Below are 22,050 nucleotides of genomic sequence, written 5' to 3'. Positions count from 1 at the left end.
ACCAAAACCATATAATGAATAATTTGTTTTCCACACTAATCTGGAATACTACCTTCTACATACACTAAATTCCTGCGTGCATCTGTGTCTGTCTCTGGATTTTCCTAATCTATTCTATTGATCTGTCTTTTCATGCACTGATACCATATTATTTTAATTGATGCAACAGTGATGTTTTAGGTTTATCACAATATATTTTAAGTTCTCTTACAATAACATTCTTTCTAGAATATTAATTTTGAACTCCAATTTTAATGAAATGTTTGTAGAAGTTTATCAGTTGATTTTTCATTGATACTCATCTAGAATTAGTTTTTCTCAACCAATACAATTCTTGTATCTCTATCTCCTTTCTTTTCCCTCAGTGTTCTGACAGTTATTTCAATATATGTTAAATAATAATGATAATGGACACCATCACCTTGGTCCTGACTTTACTGAGAATGAGGATATTCTTTCTGCATCAGAGAAATGCTCTGTCAGATTTGCATTAGGATAGATATATGTTTGTATTAAGAATATATCCATATCATCCTACTTACAGTGCATTTCTTTGAAAGTCAGTAATGACTGTTGAACTCTGTTAAATGACCTCCTGATTTGATAGACATGTTAACATGTTATATCACTACTTTCCCTAATGTCAAACAAACTCATATTCTCTAATACACTTCCCTTTTTTCTAGTGTGTTATTCTTTAAATTTGTTGGTGGAGTCTGCTTGCAAAATTTTATTTAGTATTTTACAATAAAATTTATAAGTGAGACTGGTAAGACTGGTACATAGCTTTTTTGGTTTTTCTTTTATTCTTTTTGGGAGAATTGGAGATTTATCAGGTTTGTTACTGCTTTATTTCAGTAATTATGTTTTGTTTTCATTTTTGGTGTTTTTTTGGTCATCTTTCTTATAATCTGTCAACTCATCTTCTAGCTCCTCCTATTTTTCTGTGTTGGTTCTGGCACTTAGTTTTATAGCTTTTACTCGTAGAACTAATGCTACAATAAGTTTTCTTCTTTTAAATAAACAGCAAAATATTAGTCATTATTTGGAGGGCTTTCCAGATGATGCAGTGGTTAATCCACCTATCAATGCAGGAGACACAGGTTCGATCTCTGGGTCAGGAAGATCTCCTAGAGAAGGAAATGGCAACTCACTCCAGTATTCTTCTGTAGGAAATCCCATGGACAGAGGAGTCTGGTGGGCTATAGTCCATGGGATCACAAAAAGTCAGACACAATTTACCAGTTAAAGAACAAAAATGAAGTCATTATTTTTATTATAGGGCTTCCCCAGTGGCTCAGCGGTAAAGAATCTGCCTGCAGTGCAGGAGCCAAAGGAGATGTGGGTTCAATCCCTGAGTTGGGAAGATCCCCTGGAGAAGGAAATGGCAACCCACTACAGTATTCTTGCCTGGAGAATTCCCATGAGGAGCCTGGCAGGCTACTGTCCAAAGGGTCTCAAAGAGTTGGACAGGACTGAAGCAACTTAGTATGCACGTTTTTCTTATATGTTTCTGCAGAGTGTGATTCATATATTGGTAAATACATTTGCTTTTTTCCACAATTTCTTATAGTATTTTTGTTTTAATGCCACAATAATATCTTACTAATTACCTAACATTTGATATTCATTTAGACCGATTATTTAGAGGATGATCCTGCAGAGGTTGGAGAAGGCAATGGCAACCCACTCCAGTACTCTTGCCTGGATAATGCATGTATGGAGGAGCCCGGTAGGCTGCAGTCCATGGGGTTGCTGAGAGTTGGACGCGACTGAGTGACTACACTTTCACTTTTCACTTTCATGCACTGGAGAAGGAAATGGCAACCCACTCCAGTGCTCTTGCCTGGAGAATCCCAAGGACGGGGGAGCCTGGTGGGCTGCCGTCTCTGGGGTCACACAGAGTCAGACACGACTGAAGCGACCTATCAGCAGCAGCAGCAGCAGCAGCCTGCAGAGGTGGTTAGGCAGTGAAAGAAAGGAACCTTCCAAGATTATTAACCGTAAAACACTTTGGAGCATACATTATATTTACATTTTGATTTTACTGAAAAAATGTGTTTGGATGTTTTGGTATTATTGATGTTGACTTTCAGAAGAAATGTGAATTTACTAGAAAATATAAGTTTAAATATTTTAGTCTCCTTTTCACAAATTAAGAAAAATTAAAGTAATATATATTATTCCTAACTTTTAACATAAGTTTATATATTTTATTCTAAGGAAATCTTATATTGATAGCCCATGCAATGAGAAGTCCAGAGCCCAATTATTTACCTGATTAGAAATGGAAGAGAAATTCCTAGAGGTGAGACATACTATGTACAGAACTATGATAACAAAAGAGTATAATATACAGGTTTTCTGCTAATATATACCTATATAGTATGTGTTTCTTACTAAAAGCAGAAAAATTAAATCCAAGATCAGACATGTTAAAAAGGGAGAAGTTTGCTCCCTTGTGTAATAAATGTGTAATAAACCATTGAGCATAACTTTATTCAACAGTGCTACATCTTTATACTTTCTCTGAATAAGCCAAAGAAACTTATCTTTGAATAAGCCAAAGGTACTTATCTTAAAGTACCTTTGTATAATTATATAACTTCTGAAAATAAAGATATGTAAATTTACTATATATTTGTTTTCCTAATAAAATATTAAAATTATTACACTGCTAAGTACTATATCATAACCAAAACCATGTCCAATAGACTTACTGAAACATCAGTCTCCTCAGAATCTCCTCTAATTGTTTTCCAATTCATATATTTGATATTTTGCCAATTCTTGATGAGTCAACTGTGCCCTTTCTGTTTCATTCCTCGTCTTATTTTCATTTCTGCTGCGACTACCAAATCAAATTATCATTATCTTTCACTTTGATGATAGCTTCATAGAAACATGAAAAGTTATTGTTAAAAGGAACTTTTCAATCATAACTAAGCTACCAAATGTCAGGTCTTGATTTAATGATGGGTGTTACTTGGTGATGGTTTGAGAATATTAATAAAGTTTTTGTCTAACAGAAATAGTTGTAAGGAATCAACTAGGTGATGAGATGCATCCTGGATTCAATCAAGTAGCAGCTGTTATCCAGAAAACCCAACCTTTCATAGAACTGTGGAGTTCAATCTGGTGTTTAGAGAGAATGTCTAAGGCATTATAGGCAAACTAATCTAAAATCAAAGTAAAAGTGCGTCAGGTGCTGTGGACTGTGTTAACGTAATAGGAAATGGAATTAGGGAGCTGAGCTTTAAGAGCAGTTTAATGTCTGTGGATCATCTCACTAGGTATTATGTCTTATGCTTGTTAGGAACACAGACACTTAGGGAATAAACTTTATTTCTGTTATATGATTATGGTTAAAATTAGTATTTTGAGAATAAAGTTTAGAACATAATTACTGAGAGTAGCTATACAAATAAAAAGTAAGAGAAAACAGGTAGAAACATAATCAAAACTAGAGATTCCATTTGTTTATATCATAAGCACATATAGTTTTATTCACCGTAGAGAGCTGACATTAAGATATAACAATAGTTAACACGTTAAGCATTTATTTTATTCCAGATACTATTCTAAACATTCTATATTTACCAAATAGTTTAATCCTATTATCCTATGTGTAAATTATATTATTTTTCAGATTTAAAAAGACTGAAACAAGGAGCCATTGAGTAACTTGTTCAAAAAAAAAAAAACAAAAACGAATTTTAGATCCAAGCACTACAGTTCTGAAACCTTCTATCATAATCATTTGGAATACATGATTCTTTGAAACTATGCATAAGCATATGACCCCTGCTATCTTATTTCAGTCACACAAGATCCTCCATAGAACATTTTAATGTAGGAAGACTATGCTAAAAGAGAAACCACCTGGAAAAATTTCCACTATTTTTCTTGACATAACATGCTATCTGGATGGTAGACTGTTTGCACTGAAGGCCATAATAACTTCTTCCACCCTGACACTCATGCCCTACTGGAGATGACTTTGCCATTACTCCCCTTAAAATCTTAGGGGAGTCTATGACCCTGCTCTTACATTTGGATTATTTTGTGACAAAGATAGTCTTTGGTCTGCTTTGACCAAAATAATAGAATAAGAGCAACACTGTGTATTACTTCAGCTTCAGCTTCTCTCTTCAAACCTCAAAATCACTTAGTCCAAATTATTGTGATATGATAACTTTATATGTGTGTATATGCAGGAAGGAATGGAGAGAGACTATTTAAATAGCTATTTAATACACTTACTTAATATCCACTGCCACAATCACTTTCTGAACTATCTCCCCAAAGCACACAGGTATACTTTTGAGTATATACATTTCTTACATACTTTTATTACAAAATAACATAAACTATGCTATTACCTTGGATTCTTTCTTAGAACAAAAACCCTACTGAAAGTGTAAACTCTCAAATTTTCATCCATCATGAAAAATCTCTCAATATTGATAATTAGCTTTTAGTTGTTTAAATCACCAAGTGCTACCTTCTGCCCTCAAAGTCAGCCTAAAAAAAATGTCTCACAGTGTTAAGTTGAAGATACAAAACTTTGCAAAAAATAATCTTAATGTAGGATTGGTTGGTGTTCAAATTTTCTTATGAAAGACCCATGTAAGGACATAGAGTTTGCTTATTCTATTCATATGAGCCTGAACCTGTGCTAGTTTTATAGGAGATGCAAAGTGGGAATCAATGTCAGCACCAACACTTAGAATTTATAAGGATTATAGACTGATGCATAATTATCAAGTTTTCACATGTGTCATTTCTTTTCATCATCATATCAACCCTGCATTTGGGACTGGGGAAGGATGTTACTTGTCCAAGGTTGCGGTTTAAAGATACAAAGAACCAGAAACCTGTATTTATTCTGAATTCTTATTAGATTCATACTAAGTATGCCCTGGATCTTAATTTTGTTTTACATATGTTATATCTACATAATTAGGAAGAAGAACATATCTCTATATGTTCTTTGATGTTAAGGATGTTAGGCTATATTAATATTTGACATCTTAGCAAGGAGTTCTAAGAAAACTCTTAAATCTAGAAGGTTTATATTTTTACATGCTTGCCTACATATTTCAGTTTAATTGAGGAAGCAATTTTTAGTCTTTAATTAATTGGAACTGTAATTATTCAGCCTGGAGAAGTCAATTTAATGAAGATTTTGAGCTACATAAGGAGTTCTCAAGATGATCGTGCCTATTTTCACTTAAAAACTGATTCATAAGAAAAAAAGATGAAAATATTCCTGACAGTGAAGGTTAGCAAATTTTAGAAAACATAAAAGTTATAGAAATTTGTTCTAGGAATGTTATTAAATCTTCATATTTCTTATTCTAGTTATAATTTTGTCTGCACATGAATAAGTTACTTAAAATATGTTTCTTCTGCAGTTTTGAATGATTCTATAGTTGTGTATAGCAATGTATTTAAATATGATCACAATGCACTTAATCATGTATTATTACTTTGTAATTGAAAGACAGTATTACATTTTTTGACATTTCAGTGGAGTCGACATTTTGAAAATTAGCAAAAAATGCAAGAAAATTCTTCTGGGACTGTCTTATTGCCAGACAAGTGCTCCTGTGTTTAATTTAAATGGTAATTAAGATTTCATTAATAATTCTAAGTTAAATATAGGAAGTGGGAGTTGGGAGGTACCAAAAAGTAATGGTGAAAAAACCCCTTATTTTCAGGCCATGAGCACTCCCAGAGAACAGAGAAAATGAGAGAAGAAAGAGGTTGAGAGACCTTAATAGGTAAACATCTCTGTTCCTGAAGAGTAGAATCAATGTCACCATCTTGTGTTCCTATTACTAAGTAAGTAAGTAAAGTAAAGTCACTCAGTCGTGTCCGACTCTTTGTGACCGCGTGGACTGCAGCCCACCAGGTTCCTCAGTCCATGGGATTCTCCAGGCAAGAATACTGGAGTGGGTTGCCATTTCCTTCTCCAGGGGATCTTCCCGACCCAGGGATCAAACCCGGCTCTCCCACATTGGAGGCAGATGCTTTAACCTCTGAGCCACCAGTTCCTATTACTAAAGCCTCTTAAATTCCCACTTCCACTCCTCCCACTCCATAGCTGCCAAAGTAATGCCTTTAAAATGGAAATGGAATCCTTTCACTTGCCAACTCAGCTACCTCCCCTCTCAGGCCACTAGCCTCCTTTCTTTCCTCCCTGCACACTCAGCTAGCATGATCTTTTCTTATCGTCCACTCAGGATAGGTGTCCTCGGAATGCAGTCACACGGTCTTGTGACCCCATGGACTGTAGCCCACCAGGTGCCTCTGTCCATGGAATTTCCCAGGTAAGAATACTGGAGTGGATTGCCATTTCCTACTCTAGAGGATCTTCCTGACTCAGTCTTGTGTCTCCTGCACTGGCAGGTGGATTCGTTACCACTTAAGCCAACTGGGAAGCCCGCAGAGTTCTTTACACTTCATTATATCACCTTTCAACTTATTTCACAGTGTGATATGTATTGTATTTAATATCTATCTCCCACCAGTCTAAGCTCCTTAAGAGCAGGGATTATGTGTATTCTCTTTATCTTGATGTTTCCAGAACCAGCTCAATGCCTGGCATGAAGCAGTTTCTCCAGTACACTACTAAATGAATACATAAATTTGCAATGGATATATTTTCTTTACTAAAGACCCTGATGCTGGGAAAGATTGAGGGCAGGAGGAGAAGGGGACGACAGAGGATGAGATGGTTGGATGGCATCACCGACTCAATGGACATGAGTTTGGGTAAACTCCAGGAGTTGGTGGTGGACAGGGAGGCATGGAGTGCTGCGGTCCATGAGGTCACAAAGAGTCGGACATGACTGAGCGAATCCCTTCATGTATTCAATCAGTCAGTAAAATATTTAATAAAGATTTAGTTTATGCTCAGTCCAAAAGCTACCATGGGCAAAACGGATGCATAAACTTTGTCCCATTTCAGTTTCTAATTCATTAAGAATAATGCATGTAGTAAGTTCTATAAATCTAAACATTTTTATTTCACAGAATTTAGTTTGCTTATGATGGTGATTACATGTTTTAAAATCCTGTTGATCTGAAAAATATGTTCCTTATTGTGACAACACCCAACTTTGCAAAAGTATCTTTAGGTGGTGAGTTAAACAAGCAGACACATTTCACATATTACACAATAAAAAGGATTAAGAGTCCTGAAGGTGCAATTCTCCCATTGTTCCAAGTTTATTTTCACATTATTTCTCAGTGGATGTAACCCACTATCACTATTATCAGGTTACTAGTAACTTGGAAGAATTCTAAATACATATGAAATATAAGGTAATGACATTTATAGAAAAGGTATAATTTTTACCTAAGTAACAGGGAATAATTCAAGGTGTGTACACAAAAACACACTCACACACTAACATACACAATACACACACATACACACACATTAGAGCTTCAACAACAGTGCTTAAAATAGTACCATTCCATTCATTGCACTCTATTATTTATCATAAAACATGTCACCTAACTAAAAACTGTTCAGTCATAAAATGATAGATTATTCGAATGTCTAGCTATAATAGTTGCAGTGAAATCCTTAACTCTGAGTATCTGATGAGTGTTCAATTAAGACCTCAAGACTTCACATCTTGTTTCTGTTTGGGGACTGTTGTTTTAAGTATCTACAATTTATTCATCTTTATACATAAAACATATGTGCAATTTTAACAGTAGTATATGATGCAAAATTTGAACATTTAAGGGATGTTACACCACATTAAGTTTAACCCTCATTTATGTCTTGGATGATAGATGCAAGAATTCCAACTGAGGCGATTTTATGAACCAGTTAAATGATTTGTATTCAGAACAGCATTAAAAGTCCCCATGACAAAGTGTACTTGAACAAAAATACCCTGCTTGTGACACATCCTTTACAAGTAATGTGTTTTCATTTTTCACATGTTGCATCTCATTTATTTTACTCAGGCACACATACTTAAATCTGCAAGATACTGCAAGCTTCCAATACCTTTGAAATAATAAATCACTTCTCACAGATGTTTTCACCCGCTGTAAGGCTGCCGTTCATTAATCAAACATTATCAGTTTCTATCACTGCCCAGTGTTAAACAGAAAAGGCACTTCATTTTGAATTCTGACTTTCATTCACTGGTTAGTCCCTGACCCCAAAGTACTCACTGCTTGCATTTTAGAAATGTGAAACCTCCTACAGTGTAATAGATTTTCCAGCTAAAATGCTATGTGGTATTATATATTTGGATTCTATATTGCGTTATCCTGAGTGAAATCATACTACATACCTAAAATGGCAAATAAATGCAGTCATAATGTCCATTCAGAATTAGGTACACAAAAATAATAAATTTATAATGTAAGCTCTGGTTCTATGACTATATCTAACACATCACATTTCTAGAACACAGATGTAGGGATGCACTTTCTTAAAAATTTTTGCTTAAGCTATTTAAATCATTTCAAGAAACAATGAAAGGCAATTTGTCTACCCACAGTAATTTTTAAGCCTCCAAAAGAAACTGGAGCAAAGTTAGAGGCAACTGTAAAATTTTTCTCAATTTTTTCCTAAGGAAACACATTATGGAAAATGGATCGACTTGTAATACAAGATATTACAGATGATCTTATGGATCATGAGTCACTAGAGACACGCCATAACATCCTTATGACCTAAAGAACACATAACTGATGCAAACTGCATTTCTTTACTGCCTTAAAAATAGCTCAGCAATATAGATAGTGCAAAGAAGAATTTCAGCAATCACTTTCATTTTCTTTTCAAAAACATGGTCTCAAGTTATTTATTCTCTTTGATTAGTAAGTCTTGAACAATAAGAACTCAAAACCAATTCACAGATCAAAATTGACTTACAATGAATTAATGAACTGGAGACTGCCATGCAATTAAACATAAAGGAAATCTTTCATAAATATTTCATTTCATCATTATGAATCAATATCATTACTAATTATTCATAAACTCTCTCTCATTAAGGTATGGTGGAAAAAGTCATACATTCTTATATGGTCCCTTTTCCAGTAAATTTATAATAAAAATTATGTGAAATTTTTCAAGATCTTTTTTCAGATCAGATCTGAGGGATTCAAAATCAGTAAGAAAAGTGACATGAAAAGCATGTTACCATGATTTCAGGCAAGTCTCAGCTGACCGTATAGAATGTTAACTTGAGGGAAGAGGAGAGAGTGACACTACTATGGCATTTGTGCATGTGTGGGTGCACGGCGACGCTCCTAAGTATCAGTTCAGTTCAGCCCAGTCGCTCAGTCTTGCCCAAACTCTTTGCGACCCCATGGACTGCTGCATACCAGGCTTCCCTGTCCATCACCAACTCCCAGAGCTTGCTCAAACTCATGTCCATCGAGTCGGTGATGTCATCCAACCATCTCATCCTCTGTCGTCCCCTTCTAATCCCCCCTCCAATCTTTCCCAGCATCAGGGTCTTTTCAAATGAGTCAGTTCTTTGCATCAGGTGGGCAAAGTTTTGGAGTTTCATTTTAGCTTCAGCATCAGTCCTTTCAGTGAATATTCAAGATTGATCTCCTTTAGGATGGACTGGTTGGATCTCCTTGTAATCCAAGGGACTTTCAAGAGTCTTCTCTAATACCACAGTTCAAAAGCATCAATTCTTCGGTGCTCAACTTTCTTTATAGTCCAACTTTCAAATCCATACATGACTACTGGGAAAACCACAGCTTTGACTAGCTGGACCTTTGTTGGCAAAGTAATGTCTCTGCTTTTTAATATGCTGTCTAGGTTGGTCGTAACTTTTCTTCCAAGGAGCAAGTGTCTTTTAATTTCATGGTTGTAGTCATCATCTGCAGTAATTTTGGAGTCCCAAATATAAAGTCTCTGTTTCCATTGTTTCCCCATAGGGAGGCTCCAATAATATCAATCCAGAAATCCAGATGCTTCCCACTGCCCCAGGGATAAATCCAAACTCCACAGACTTCTTAACTTCATATATGACCCACGACAATTTATTCATGCCCTACTCTCATGCCCTATCCACTCTACCCTTCAGCATGAATCCTGGAATACATCACCCAATATGTGTCACGATTTCCACTCAGTTCCTTCAAGTCTTGTCTTGTGGGGGACACTATCTTCTCTGCCAGCAGTGGAGTTACCTCGCCTTCTCTGTCTAAAAAACTCCCACCCTACCAAGTTAAAGTCTCATCCTAGATAGTCATTCAATATCTTCTCTGTTCTCCCTTGCATGGATACTTTAGTACAGTATTTTTTCCCCCTTAAAGATTTATGAGTTTAGCTATGAGAGTATGTCTAAATAATCACGGAATTGCTAATGGCTAGTAGAGTACCTTGAACAATAACACTTGTTAAAAATGACAAATAATTGAATAAAATAATGAGTAAAAGTAGTCTTTAGCAGTCAGAATTTGAATTTCTTACTTATGCCTTGATAATTTTTTTGTCTTTTCATATTCATAAAACCAATCTGCCCCCTCCTTTTCTTTCTCTACCCATTCTATATTCCTTTTTTAATTTCCTACAAGAAAAGGATCTGAAATATTTTAGGTTTAAAATAAGTGATAATGCTAAAATTTTATTCTTCCAAGACAGAAGATATATATTTAACAAGGATAGCATACAATGTTGTCCTTATGCTAAATAATAAACCTTTAGTTGTGAAATTGTACATTTTGGTTTAGAAGGGTTTGAGGAAAGAAATCAGAATCAGATCTCTTTTAAAGCTGCACTTGATGTCTAGCAGTGATCATTATTGTGCATGTGCTCTCCAATCTATGTGCAATAACTTATCAAGAAGTCATCTATAGTTTATAACCCCTATCTTATCTCAACTAACCCAATAATATCAAAAATTAATGGTGATAAATAGAGATGTCATTCACAAATTTGCATATGGCCAAACAGGTTGCAAACATGTAGCTATATTTTCTCCTGGTTTCATAATGTATTTGACATAATATAATATTTGAGATAATTACACTGATTGAATACTCCATTAACTCTGAGCTTCCTGGCAATGGAGTAAAAATGAAATGATTATAAACTACATAGATATCAATATCTAATGCAAGAAAATTTACCAGTACATCAGGAGAGACTATTTTTAGCAAGAAATTTTGTTTTAACCAGTCAATAGATAAACTTTACTGACCAATATAACAGTATTCAATAGTAACTTTACAAAAGGAATAGAATGTATTTGGCTTTTTAATATTCAGAGAAGTGTAGGGAATTGTATAATAAAATGCCTATATACACAGTTCCATCTGATTTTCTAAATTTGTGAGATATCTTACTGTAATCTTTATAAGAATATAATATCATATCCTTGTAACATTTCTATATGGAATCATTAATATATATTATCTGATTAGAGCAGCAAATACATATCTTAAAAATGAATTTATTGACTATATTATCCTATTTATTAGAAACATCTTTTATAAGAACTAGCAAAATATTAAATAGCAAACAATAATATAAAACTTGAAAACTAATGAATCAAAAAATGGGCTACCATAAAAGGGATATAGTTCTATCTGTTGTGTCCTACTTGAATATATACAAATATGATTAAACACTTGCATTTCCTAAGAAAAATATCTTTACAATTAATTTTGCAAGGAGGCATCTTGAAAATAAAATCCTACATGATCCAATAATGAAGTGTCATGGATTTGATTTTTCAAATTACTACATCGCTGCTGCTGCTGCTAAGTTGCTTCAGTCGTGTCCGACTCTGTGCAACCCCATAGAGGGCAGGCCACCAGGCTCCCCCGTCCCTGGGATTCTCCAGGCAAGAACACTACATTACTTTCTTACAAATTAGTATGTATCTATTTTTCCCTAGAGGCTAAAACATGGTCAGAGTGAGACACATTTGTAACCGCTGTTTCAGCTCTCAGAAGATGTTTTTTATGAGTTTCTTCCCATGTTGCCTGCTGCAACTCATCTAGCCATCCCAGCTCCAAAGTGAAAGGGGTCATCTCTTATGGAGGGTCATGATTTATTTTCATTTAAACAAGTTGATTCTTAAAACTCAGCCAAAGCAAGGGAAATAAAACCTTCAGAACTCAATAATGAAAGTTAAAATATTTTAAAATAGTCTTTTTATAGAAGAAACAATCAAATGACTATAACACACACAAGTACACAAAGCACAGGCATCTCCTGCCACTCAAGAAAAGAAAAACTTAAAAACTGTACACATTTGGGATAAATACAAATGGACTTGTGTTGTAAGGCAATTAATAAAAATATTGACTTATAAGTGTTTTTTGAGTCATCTAGCTTTCACTGTTTTAGACGAAATAAGGCTGAAAGTGGGATAACATGCCTAGGAAACTCAAAGACATCTTCCTCTTTAACTTAATGAAAAATAATTGATTAAGAATATCATTTTTTTTTACAAGAATGAGGGCTTAGAAGATTGAAAGGACTTTTCAAAATAGCAACATCTCCTGAAGCTCTGACTTTATTGTATTCCATTTCTTTTTTAAATTTAATGTACCATTTTCCATTAGCTATCAATCTCTTTACAAGTTATAACAACACAACTTGCGTGACAACCATCCATGCTGGACTGTCATATTCTACCTACAAAGCGGTTGCTCTGAAATCCCAGTGAGAGAAGGGATAATAAGAATCATAACTTATAGGAAAATTAACTCACTCAAAATGTAGAAATTCACTTAATCCTCCTTTTTTCTCACTAGAGTATACTTCTTTTCTTAATTTTTATTGCAGTACAGTTACTTTACAATGTTGTATTAGTTTCTGCTGTACAACAAAGTGAATCGATTACAGGTATATATATATATATATATATATTCCCTCATTTTTGGATTCCCTTTCCATTTAGGCCACCACAGAGCATTGAGTACAGTTCCCTGTGCTATACACTATGTCGTTAGTTATCTACTTTATACATAATATGGTGTATATATGCTTTTTTTCACTAGAGTACATTCGTGTCTTATGTCCTCCAGTCTAGGCAGGGAGTTTACTGAACTAAACAGATGCGGTTCTTGAGCTATTCAAGGTAGATGAGGGAATCAAGAGATTTAGCTACTTTTTTAACAGACTCTTGGCAAAATTCCTTCCTTCCTACACCTACAGCTACGCAGTAGTACTAATACTGAAACATTAAGTGGATCCAGTGATGCACATCATGGTACTCCTCGTCTGTCCAGTTCAGGACTCGGTTTCCTAGGGCCTGCTTATTCTGATCTCATGTAGCCATCTGATTTTCAGCTTCTAAAATTTTATCATTGCTTCCTCTTCAACTCTTTTTTTGGTGGGGTGGGCAGAACTTATGGCATTTGAAAAATTCTGTAGCTTTTATTTTAGCAGCAATTCGGTGTAGGATAGAAGGATATGCTTGTATTCAGCCTGACATTTTCAAATGGAAGTCTCACTAAACTAATTATAAAAATAAGAACTTCTGTACTATATCTTACTTTGTGTTAATACTTGGAAACTTTTCTATTTTCTTTTAAATAACTTGAATAGAACTAGAAAATTTATCCGTAGGTGTGGCTTTTCTCTCTTTGGTCTATATTCGCAGACTTAACTTGAACTTTCAAGTTCAAATGTAATTTCTAAAATCATTGCATTAACTGTATTCTTTAGCACCTTCACTGTACAATTATCACATAAGTATGAAAGACATAAGGCAAAAAAAAAATAAAATAAAATCAGCTGTGGCTTTCTATAGATATTTATTTACTAAAAATTCCAGAAAGTATTAGTATTTGTATATTTACATTTCTAGATTCAAAATACAATCTTGCCCATGAGTTGGTTCATGCTTCTGACTTTTAAAGAAAGCTGTCAATATTTTATATGACTTAAAAATATAAAATCAAATTATTTTTTGACAGTGCTGGGGTTTTTGTCAATCAATGATATTACATCCTATTGACATTACAGATTAAGCAGCCAGTTTTATTTTTAATACATTGAATATAAATGAAAAACTATCCATTTTCTTATGGTTACAGGTACATCTGATAAAAGATCGTTCTCTAACAAAGGAATATGAGTTGTCCAGAAAATTAAGTTTATACTGCATTTTTATTCTAACAATGGTATCAGAAAACTAATAAACATTGATAATATATTCCAAATAGAAATATATTTATTATATGACTAATGAGGGATATTGAAGATGATTGCTTACTCAGTTCTTCTCAGAGACCATTCTCTAGATGATATGACTATAAAAATTTCTAATTAGAATTATTCCTGAAGACTTTTAAAACCAGATACTCTTCAAATGCTATTGAATTTCATATGAGAATTTAAAAATTTTAAAGTCAATTAATGGTTCAAATATACCTACAGGACCACACTTAGAGAAATTAACTTAGAGAAATTCAGTTGCTTATTTCCATTCAAAATTTCTGTTAGCTCTTATTCTACAGATAGTACCTGCAATTTTCATCAAATAAACCATAAGAACATCAAGAAAATACTTTGTTCAGTTATAGCAGAATTTAATTTTTGTTGATGCTCTATTAAGCATTTCAATTAGTTGCTATGTTTACATTTTAACTTTATAAATTAATTTTCTTGAATATCTAAATATACATTTCCTAATGAGCTTTAATATTCCAAGAGATAAATATGAAAAAGTGTTTTGAAACCAATTATAAGAATAATTTTACATAATCTGAAAATGCTGATCAAAGTATATCATTTCAATAATGTCAATGCCAGGGTAATATAGCTTCATTTGGTGAAAATAATGATTTTCACTTTTATGATAATGTTAGATTTTATGCTATGTACATAGAGATTAATACAGCATTGAAAAACCGAAGCTACAGGAACTTAAGAGCAAGACTGCAGATATAAGCCTAATAGCTGCTAAGTAGTCATTTGTTTTCCAAACTTCTCGTTAAGATTCCTAATTTTAAATAAAAAAAAGACCTAAACCTTTAGACCTAAATATTGATTATTTAACTCATCTTTGGCCCAAGTTCGATTTCTAATCATTTCTTATCTACATTGTATAACAACTGACCACTTGTCTCCATATGCCCAGTCTTGTTACTCTCAAATACATATCCTATTTATATAGACCACGCTGCTTAAAACCTTTCAATCACCTTTTGTATTCAACAGAATAACAGTGCAACTTCCTTAGCTTCCTAAGCAGTCTTTCAATATCTGCTTCTTGCCTAACTCTTCAAGCCAAACATTCAACAATAAGAGATTCACACACTTCAACAACACTAAAAGTACTCAGGATTTTCTAAGCTAGTTCACTGAAAACTTGCTCTCTTCAGCCTTCTGGCAGAAATAACCTCTCCCTCCATCTTCTCTTTTCCTGCTACCTCTTAATCATTCTTTCAACTCAGTAAAGCTGCCATTCTCTCTAGGAAGTATCCACGACTCCCTTCCCCTACCCTAAAAAAAACACTCTTACACTTATATTCATCAGGGTCATGGATAACATCAGGCATCACCATTGTGCTCCCACAAAACTGGGCACCTTGCAGTCACTACATACAATATCAAGATGTTCTGAAACTGTTACTTTACACACAATGAGTCTTTAGTCTTCCTGAAGTCGAGTACAATGTTTTCTCTGTTACTGAATGCTTAACAAGCAGTACCTACAATTTCTTTTGTTCAGTGCAACATCAAGATTCAGCCATGTTTCATGTATCACTAATTCATTCTTTTTTTCTTGTTCAGGATTATTTCATTGGTGAATATGCCAGAATTTGTTTAATCCATTTATCTACTAATAGATATTTGTGAAGAATTTATCTCCATTTTTAGCTAATATGAGTATTCATTTAGCAGTCTTTGTTGTGTTCATATTCCTATTTCTCCTGGTGAAATATCTGGCACCGGCATCACTGGGTAGGTATAAGTTTAACCATATCAAACTTTACTAAACTGCTTTCCAAAGTACATTTTACACTCCAATCAGTAATGTATGAAAGTTCCAGTTGCGTCATACTCTTGGCAATCTTTGGTATTATTAGTCTTTTTACCTTAGTCATGCCAGTGAGTGTGAAGTGGTTTCCCCGTGTAGTTTTCATTTCCATTTATCTAATGACTAACGATGTTCAGCATCTTTTTCATATACATATTGGCTAGCCCTATGTGTTTATTTGTCTGTTCAAAGCTTTTGCTTCTTTTTTTTAAACTGGATTGTTTTTCTTATATATCATAAAGAATTCCCAGCATATTCTGGAAATATACAAACACTATGTTGCTGTTCAATCACTAAGTCATGTCCAACTCTTTGTGACCCCATGAACCGCAGCACACCAAGCTTCCCTGTCCTTCATTACCTCCTGGAGTTTGTTCCAATTCATGTCAATTGTGTTGCTGATGTCATCCAACCGTCTCATACTCTGTCCCCACCTTCGCCTCCTGCCCTCAATCATTCACAGCATCAAGGTCTTCTCCAGTGAGTTGGGTCTTCACATCAGGTGGCCAAAATATTGGAGCTTCAGCTTCAGCATGAGTCATTCCAATGAATATTCAGGATTGATTTCCTTTAGGATTGACTGTTTTGATCTCCTTGCTCTCTAAGGGTCTTCTCCAGGACCCACAATTTGAATGCATCAATTCTTTAGCGCTCAGCTTTCTTTATGGTCCAACTCTCATATACATACATGCCTACTGTATAATGGAAATGGCAACCCACTCCAGTATTCTTGCCTGGAAAATCTCATGGACAGAAGAGTCTGGTAGGCTACAGTCCATGGGGGTCGCAAAGAGTCGGACATGACTGAGCGACTTTCTTCTTCTTTCTTCTTTCTTTCTACTGTATAAACCATAGCTTTGACTATACCGAACTTTGTCAGCAAAGTGATGTCTTTGCTTTTTAATACACTGTCTAGGTTTAAATATATATACATATGCTTAAGTCACTTTTTCGTGTCTGACTCTTTGCAACGCTGTAGCCTGCTATGTTCCTCTGTCCACGAGATTCTCCAGGTAAGAATACTGGAGCGGGTTGCATGCTCTCCTCCAGGGGAATCTTCCCAACCCAGGGATCAAATCCACACCTCTTGTATCTCCTGCATTGGCAGGTGGGTTATTTACCACTAGCAGGAGATGTAAGATACACGGGTTCAATCCCTGGGTCAGTAAGCTCCCCAGGAGGAGGAAATGGCAACCTGCTCCAGGATACTGCCTGGGAAACCCCATGGACAGAGAAGACCAGCAGGCTACATTCCATGGAGTTGCAGAGTTGGATGCAACTGAGCACACATATAATATATATATGTACACACATGAAATATATATACATGTATGTATGAAATATTTTCTCTCAATCTGTGATTTGCTATTTTATTTAAAGGGCAGTTTTAAATTCTGATGAAGTACAATTTATTTATCAAATTTTAATGTTTCATTTTTAAAATTTCTTTCTCACAAGTGTTTTTTTCACCTATCTTATAATCACAAGGATTTTAAGGGAAATCCATAACTTCAATGAAAATTATACTAACAACCATTGAGCCCTTGGTACTAAGAACTGTGTTAAATTAATGTAATCATCAGAGTAACATGCATGAGACAAATTACTATCTCCACTTAAAAGATGAGGAAACCTAAACAATGAGAAGTTAAAGAATTTACTCAAAGCGGGGACTTCTCTGGTAGCCCAATGGTTTAGATTCTGAAGTTCTCAATGCAGGGGGCCCAGGTTCAATCCCTGGTCAGGGAACTAGATCCCATGTGCAGCAACTAAGACTCAGCAAAGCCAAATAAAATTTGGGCTTCCCTGGTGGATCAACTGGTAAAGAATCTGCCTGCAATGTGAGAGACCTGAGTTCGATCCCTGGGTTGGTTATATCCCATGGAGAATGGAACTCCAGTATTCTGGCCTGGAGAATTCCATGGAATTTATAGTCCATGGGGTCACAAAGAGTCTGACATGGTTGAGCAACTTTCACTTCACACAGCTAATATTTAACAGTGAAGTGAAAGTCACTCAGTCATATATGACTGTGACCCCATGGACTCTATCATGGAATTCTCCAGGCCAGAATACTGGAGTGGGTAGCCTTTCCCTTCTCCAGGGGATCTTCCCAACCCAGGGATCGAACCCAGGTCTTCTGCATTGCAGGGGGATTCTTTACCAGTCGAACCACAAGGGAAGCCCAAGAATACTGGAATGGGTAGCCTATGCCTTCTCCAGCAGATCTTCCTGACCTAGGAATCGAACCAGGAATATTTAACACAATTGGGATTATATTCATGTCTGTTTAACCTTGAATTCCCTGCTCCTATCCTTTACTGCTTTACTGCTTCTATAATTTTAAGCCCAGGTGATAATTTGACTATGCATTTTAAAAATCTGGAAGGTTCTTATTGCTATAGGAGATCATGGGAAATATCTGTAGGATGAATATATAATTTTGATATGATTAGATAAGTCCAAATAGGCCGCTTGTAAATTGGCACTGTGGAGATTTCGGGAGAAATATTCCAATGATCACTTTTATATCACAGAATACAGCTTGTACACCAGTACATGGGTAGTATCTGATCCATATATTCAATAATGGAAATTCTTTGGTTATCTGCAGTGTTCCGAATAGGTATAGTTTAAAAAGATCAATCCATAATGAGACATATTTTCCATACTATATATGTTGAACTATTGTCCTTTAACATATGGCTAATTAAGCCTTTGGCATAACCCACTCTTTTCTTTTGACTAAAGGTTTGGCCTAAAGGCTTAGCTCAAAATGAATTACCTCATTTTTCAAGTCAGTAAATAAGGCTTTTTTAACTAGTTATTTTTTTCACTCACACTCTATAGTTGACCTAGATTATTTAAAAGTGAAATATATACACAGAGTGTAAGAACTCAAGTTTTTACATTAATGCTCAATTAGATCATCCTTCATTGAATTTCACATACGTTTATTTTGCTCTCTCATCTCTCCTCATACTTTAATTTCTTCCTTTTCCACCTCATACATGAATATTGTACATTCATAGTCATCTGATTTTCACATAAGCCCAGCCTACAAAGCTCCAGTAACACAGCATGATATGCTTAAGGATGAATTTATCTTTAATTTTTAACTTACAAAATGTCCTACACTTTCCTAATAGAAATATTCTCTAATGGCATGGTATATTTCATCACCGTACCCAAGCAAAACACAAATTGTTGCTAAAGGCTAATAATATTGTATTTTTGGGGGTAATATATTTGTCATAATAATTTACTGTCGGGGCTATTCAGTGACCTGTTAGAATTAACTCCTTTTCAAAGCAATAAATTACTTATAGCTGAGTATAACTTCTAGACAGACAAACGGGCTCAAATCAGCTTTTCGTGCTTTTGGCTTTATATATACATCTGCTTGAAGGGATAATAATTTTGTAGGTCTCTTACAATCCCATTGAAAAAATAATAACTTATTTCACTGTAATAAATTCAAGAGATATTACTTTTGTTCTAAATACAAATAAAAAATGAAACTAATATTCAATAAAGGTATCAACACAATGTGTTTCCTCTTTTACAATAAAGGGCTTTATTTTCTTTTCTTCCTTTCATCCTATAAAAATAAACTGGTTAAGACTCCCATAAATGTAAAAGTACTTAAGTTACACTTTAATGTTCTATGTCTATGTATCTCTATTTTGCTGTGCAGTTTCTTTTACCTGCTTCCAATTTTCTGTTTTGTGTGTTTCTGGAGATAAGGTTCTCTCTCTCCTCTCCCCACTACCCCACCCCCTCACTTGGCTATCATGTTCTACCGTAGAATTTTTCCCATCTTCACCAAACTGTCAGTGAGGAAAAACATCCTTATGACTTTCAAAAACTAACACATCTGCCTATGCTGTTCTTTCCTAGTCTCTTCTTACTCTTCCCCACCTTCTCCTCCTTAAATATCATCATTTCAAACTTTTGTTTTCCATTTTCTTCTTTGCCTTGCCATAAAATGTATTCAGATTTCTCTACTAAAACAATAACTAGAACTTTTTCACCTCTCCTCTTCCCTTAAGCCATTATACACCACTTTTAACTTACTTCCCCATGATTACTCTATGGGATATAGTGGAATGGTAAGAAAACCATAAAGCTTGGATATATGCTTCAGTTCTTGAGAATCTTGGTGATCTTAGGCAAGTAACTTTTCTACCCTAGACATGTTTCTTCAGCATTAAAACTGATGTAACAAACACCTACTCCATGGAAATATAGTGCAGTTTACATGAGATCCAATGAGATCATGTGTATAAAGCCTCTAACACACAGAAAGCATTCAAGAAGATATTAGCAAAGCTCTTAGGCATTGATGATTCGTGCCAAATTTGACATTTATGATTCAACAGATGAGATTTATTTGCATTAGAAAAGAAAAACTCTCAAAAACACCAAATGAACTTTCTAGAATGGTTTTTCTCAAGTTTATCAAGTTACTAATAGAACTTTTAAAGTTTTTTTTTTTTTCCAAAATACTCAACAAAGACAATTCCCACAACTCAGATTCAGAACCCACCAGAGAAAGCTGTATTTCAAAACAGTCCTCACAAAGTAATCATGAAACATTCTCTAGACTGATTAATAGACATTAAAAACCTTCTAAATGACTTGGCTGAGGATTTTAGTTCATTTTCATTATAACTATTTGAGGAGTGCTGACATCTGTGATCAACAAGCTTGTGTTTAACTGTTCAGTATCCTGGCACTCATCTACATTGGTTGGGATGATCAGGAACATGTTAAGAATTCCTATAGGATCCCAGAATCCTTTCAGCATCCTACTATAAATAAAAGGGAACTGTCCATTGCAACTTGATAAGAAAAATATACAACACTTTTCAACTGAATGGTAGGTGATTTTAATATCAAATTAAAGCATTTTTGGACAATTAGTTCTTTTTGAATAGAAATAAAACCAGTATAATTTTAAAAATTGAATAAAAATAATGAATGAATCATTTTACATATTGTTATTGGTATTCTAAAAAGTTATAATGTTGAGGAGAAAATAATTTAACAAAACAACAATTACCAATGTTTAAAAGATCTGTTTAGTAAATTTAACAAAAATTATCTGTAGTAATAAGCATTGGGTAGAGTTTAGTGCAACTCATTACTACAAATTCATTTTGTTAAGAGGGTAAACATAAACTCTGAGATGAGACTTGCCTAAGATATTCCTCTTTCCCTCTATTTTCTATACTAATCAACCTGCAGTGGTTTGTGAACAGCATATATTCAGTTATTCTGCATTGTGAAACATATAGAATCTGTGAAGACTGATTTTACATTTCCATAATACATAATGTATATTTTACAGACATTAGGAGAATACAATACTAAACCCTAATGATGGCAAAAGATAATTTTAGAGATGTATCTATTTGATAGTTGTGTAATTAAGAGAATTTCTAAATGTATTAAGCATATAGTAGTACTATATTTAGGTAAACTACAAAATACAGAAAGCCAGTAACAATGCTCTAGGGAAGAAGCAAAGTTAAAAATAAATTATTGAAAACTGAATATTTTTTTGCAAAATACTTTTATTGGTTATTGAAAATGTGTGAAAAACTCACATCTTACTTTATGTGATAAACATGTCCTCCTGAAAAAAAATCACTAACTTTTGTAACTATATCTCATGTTAACCCTTGTTAACCATTTCCTTTGTAAGGACTCCAAGATTATTTTTTAAGTAAAAATTTGCTTTCCCAATTTCTTCTCTAAATATATATGTATTATACAAAATTTTGTTTTCAAAGGTATATTTTCAATATTATTTAGTATCCCAAGCTTACTTTTGACAAATATCTGACATTTCTAACTCCTTAGCAAATAATATCCAGGTTTGGGGATATTGGTTCTGTACATCAACAGCTAATACCAACATCCTACTAGAGAAATTCAGCTTCTTTATGTGAGCTAACATCACTTTTTCTTAAAAACCACAAAACTTTCCTCTAAGCAAAGATTTACCTAATCTATGCTAAGGACAAAATAATGGGACAGA

General features: G+C 34.4%; 1 protein-coding gene and 1 long non-coding RNA gene across 2 annotated transcripts in view; both read right to left on the bottom strand.

The window, feature by feature from the left end:
- The window catches only part of DPYD (dihydropyrimidine dehydrogenase), a 916,336-nt gene that overhangs the window by 592,997 nt on the left and 301,289 nt on the right, over positions 1 to 22,050 (bottom strand). The gene's annotated exons all lie outside the window — the stretch shown is intronic.
- On the bottom strand, positions 285 to 20,205 carry LOC120856827. The gene is made up of 3 exons (XR_005719493.1): positions 20,194 to 20,205; positions 18,691 to 18,697; positions 285 to 628 (listed from the first exon to the last, which is right to left on the bottom strand). It is a non-coding gene; the product is annotated as an uncharacterized LOC120856827 (long non-coding RNA).

Source organism: Oryx dammah, unplaced genomic scaffold (assembly GCF_014754425.2).
Source record: "Oryx dammah isolate SB20612 unplaced genomic scaffold, SCBI_Odam_1.1 HiC_scaffold_28, whole genome shotgun sequence".
Classification (NCBI taxonomy): domain Eukaryota; kingdom Metazoa; phylum Chordata; class Mammalia; order Artiodactyla; family Bovidae; genus Oryx; species Oryx dammah.
The sequence above is the reverse complement of the archived record's forward strand: the minus strand, read 5'-3'. Positions and strand labels throughout refer to the sequence as shown.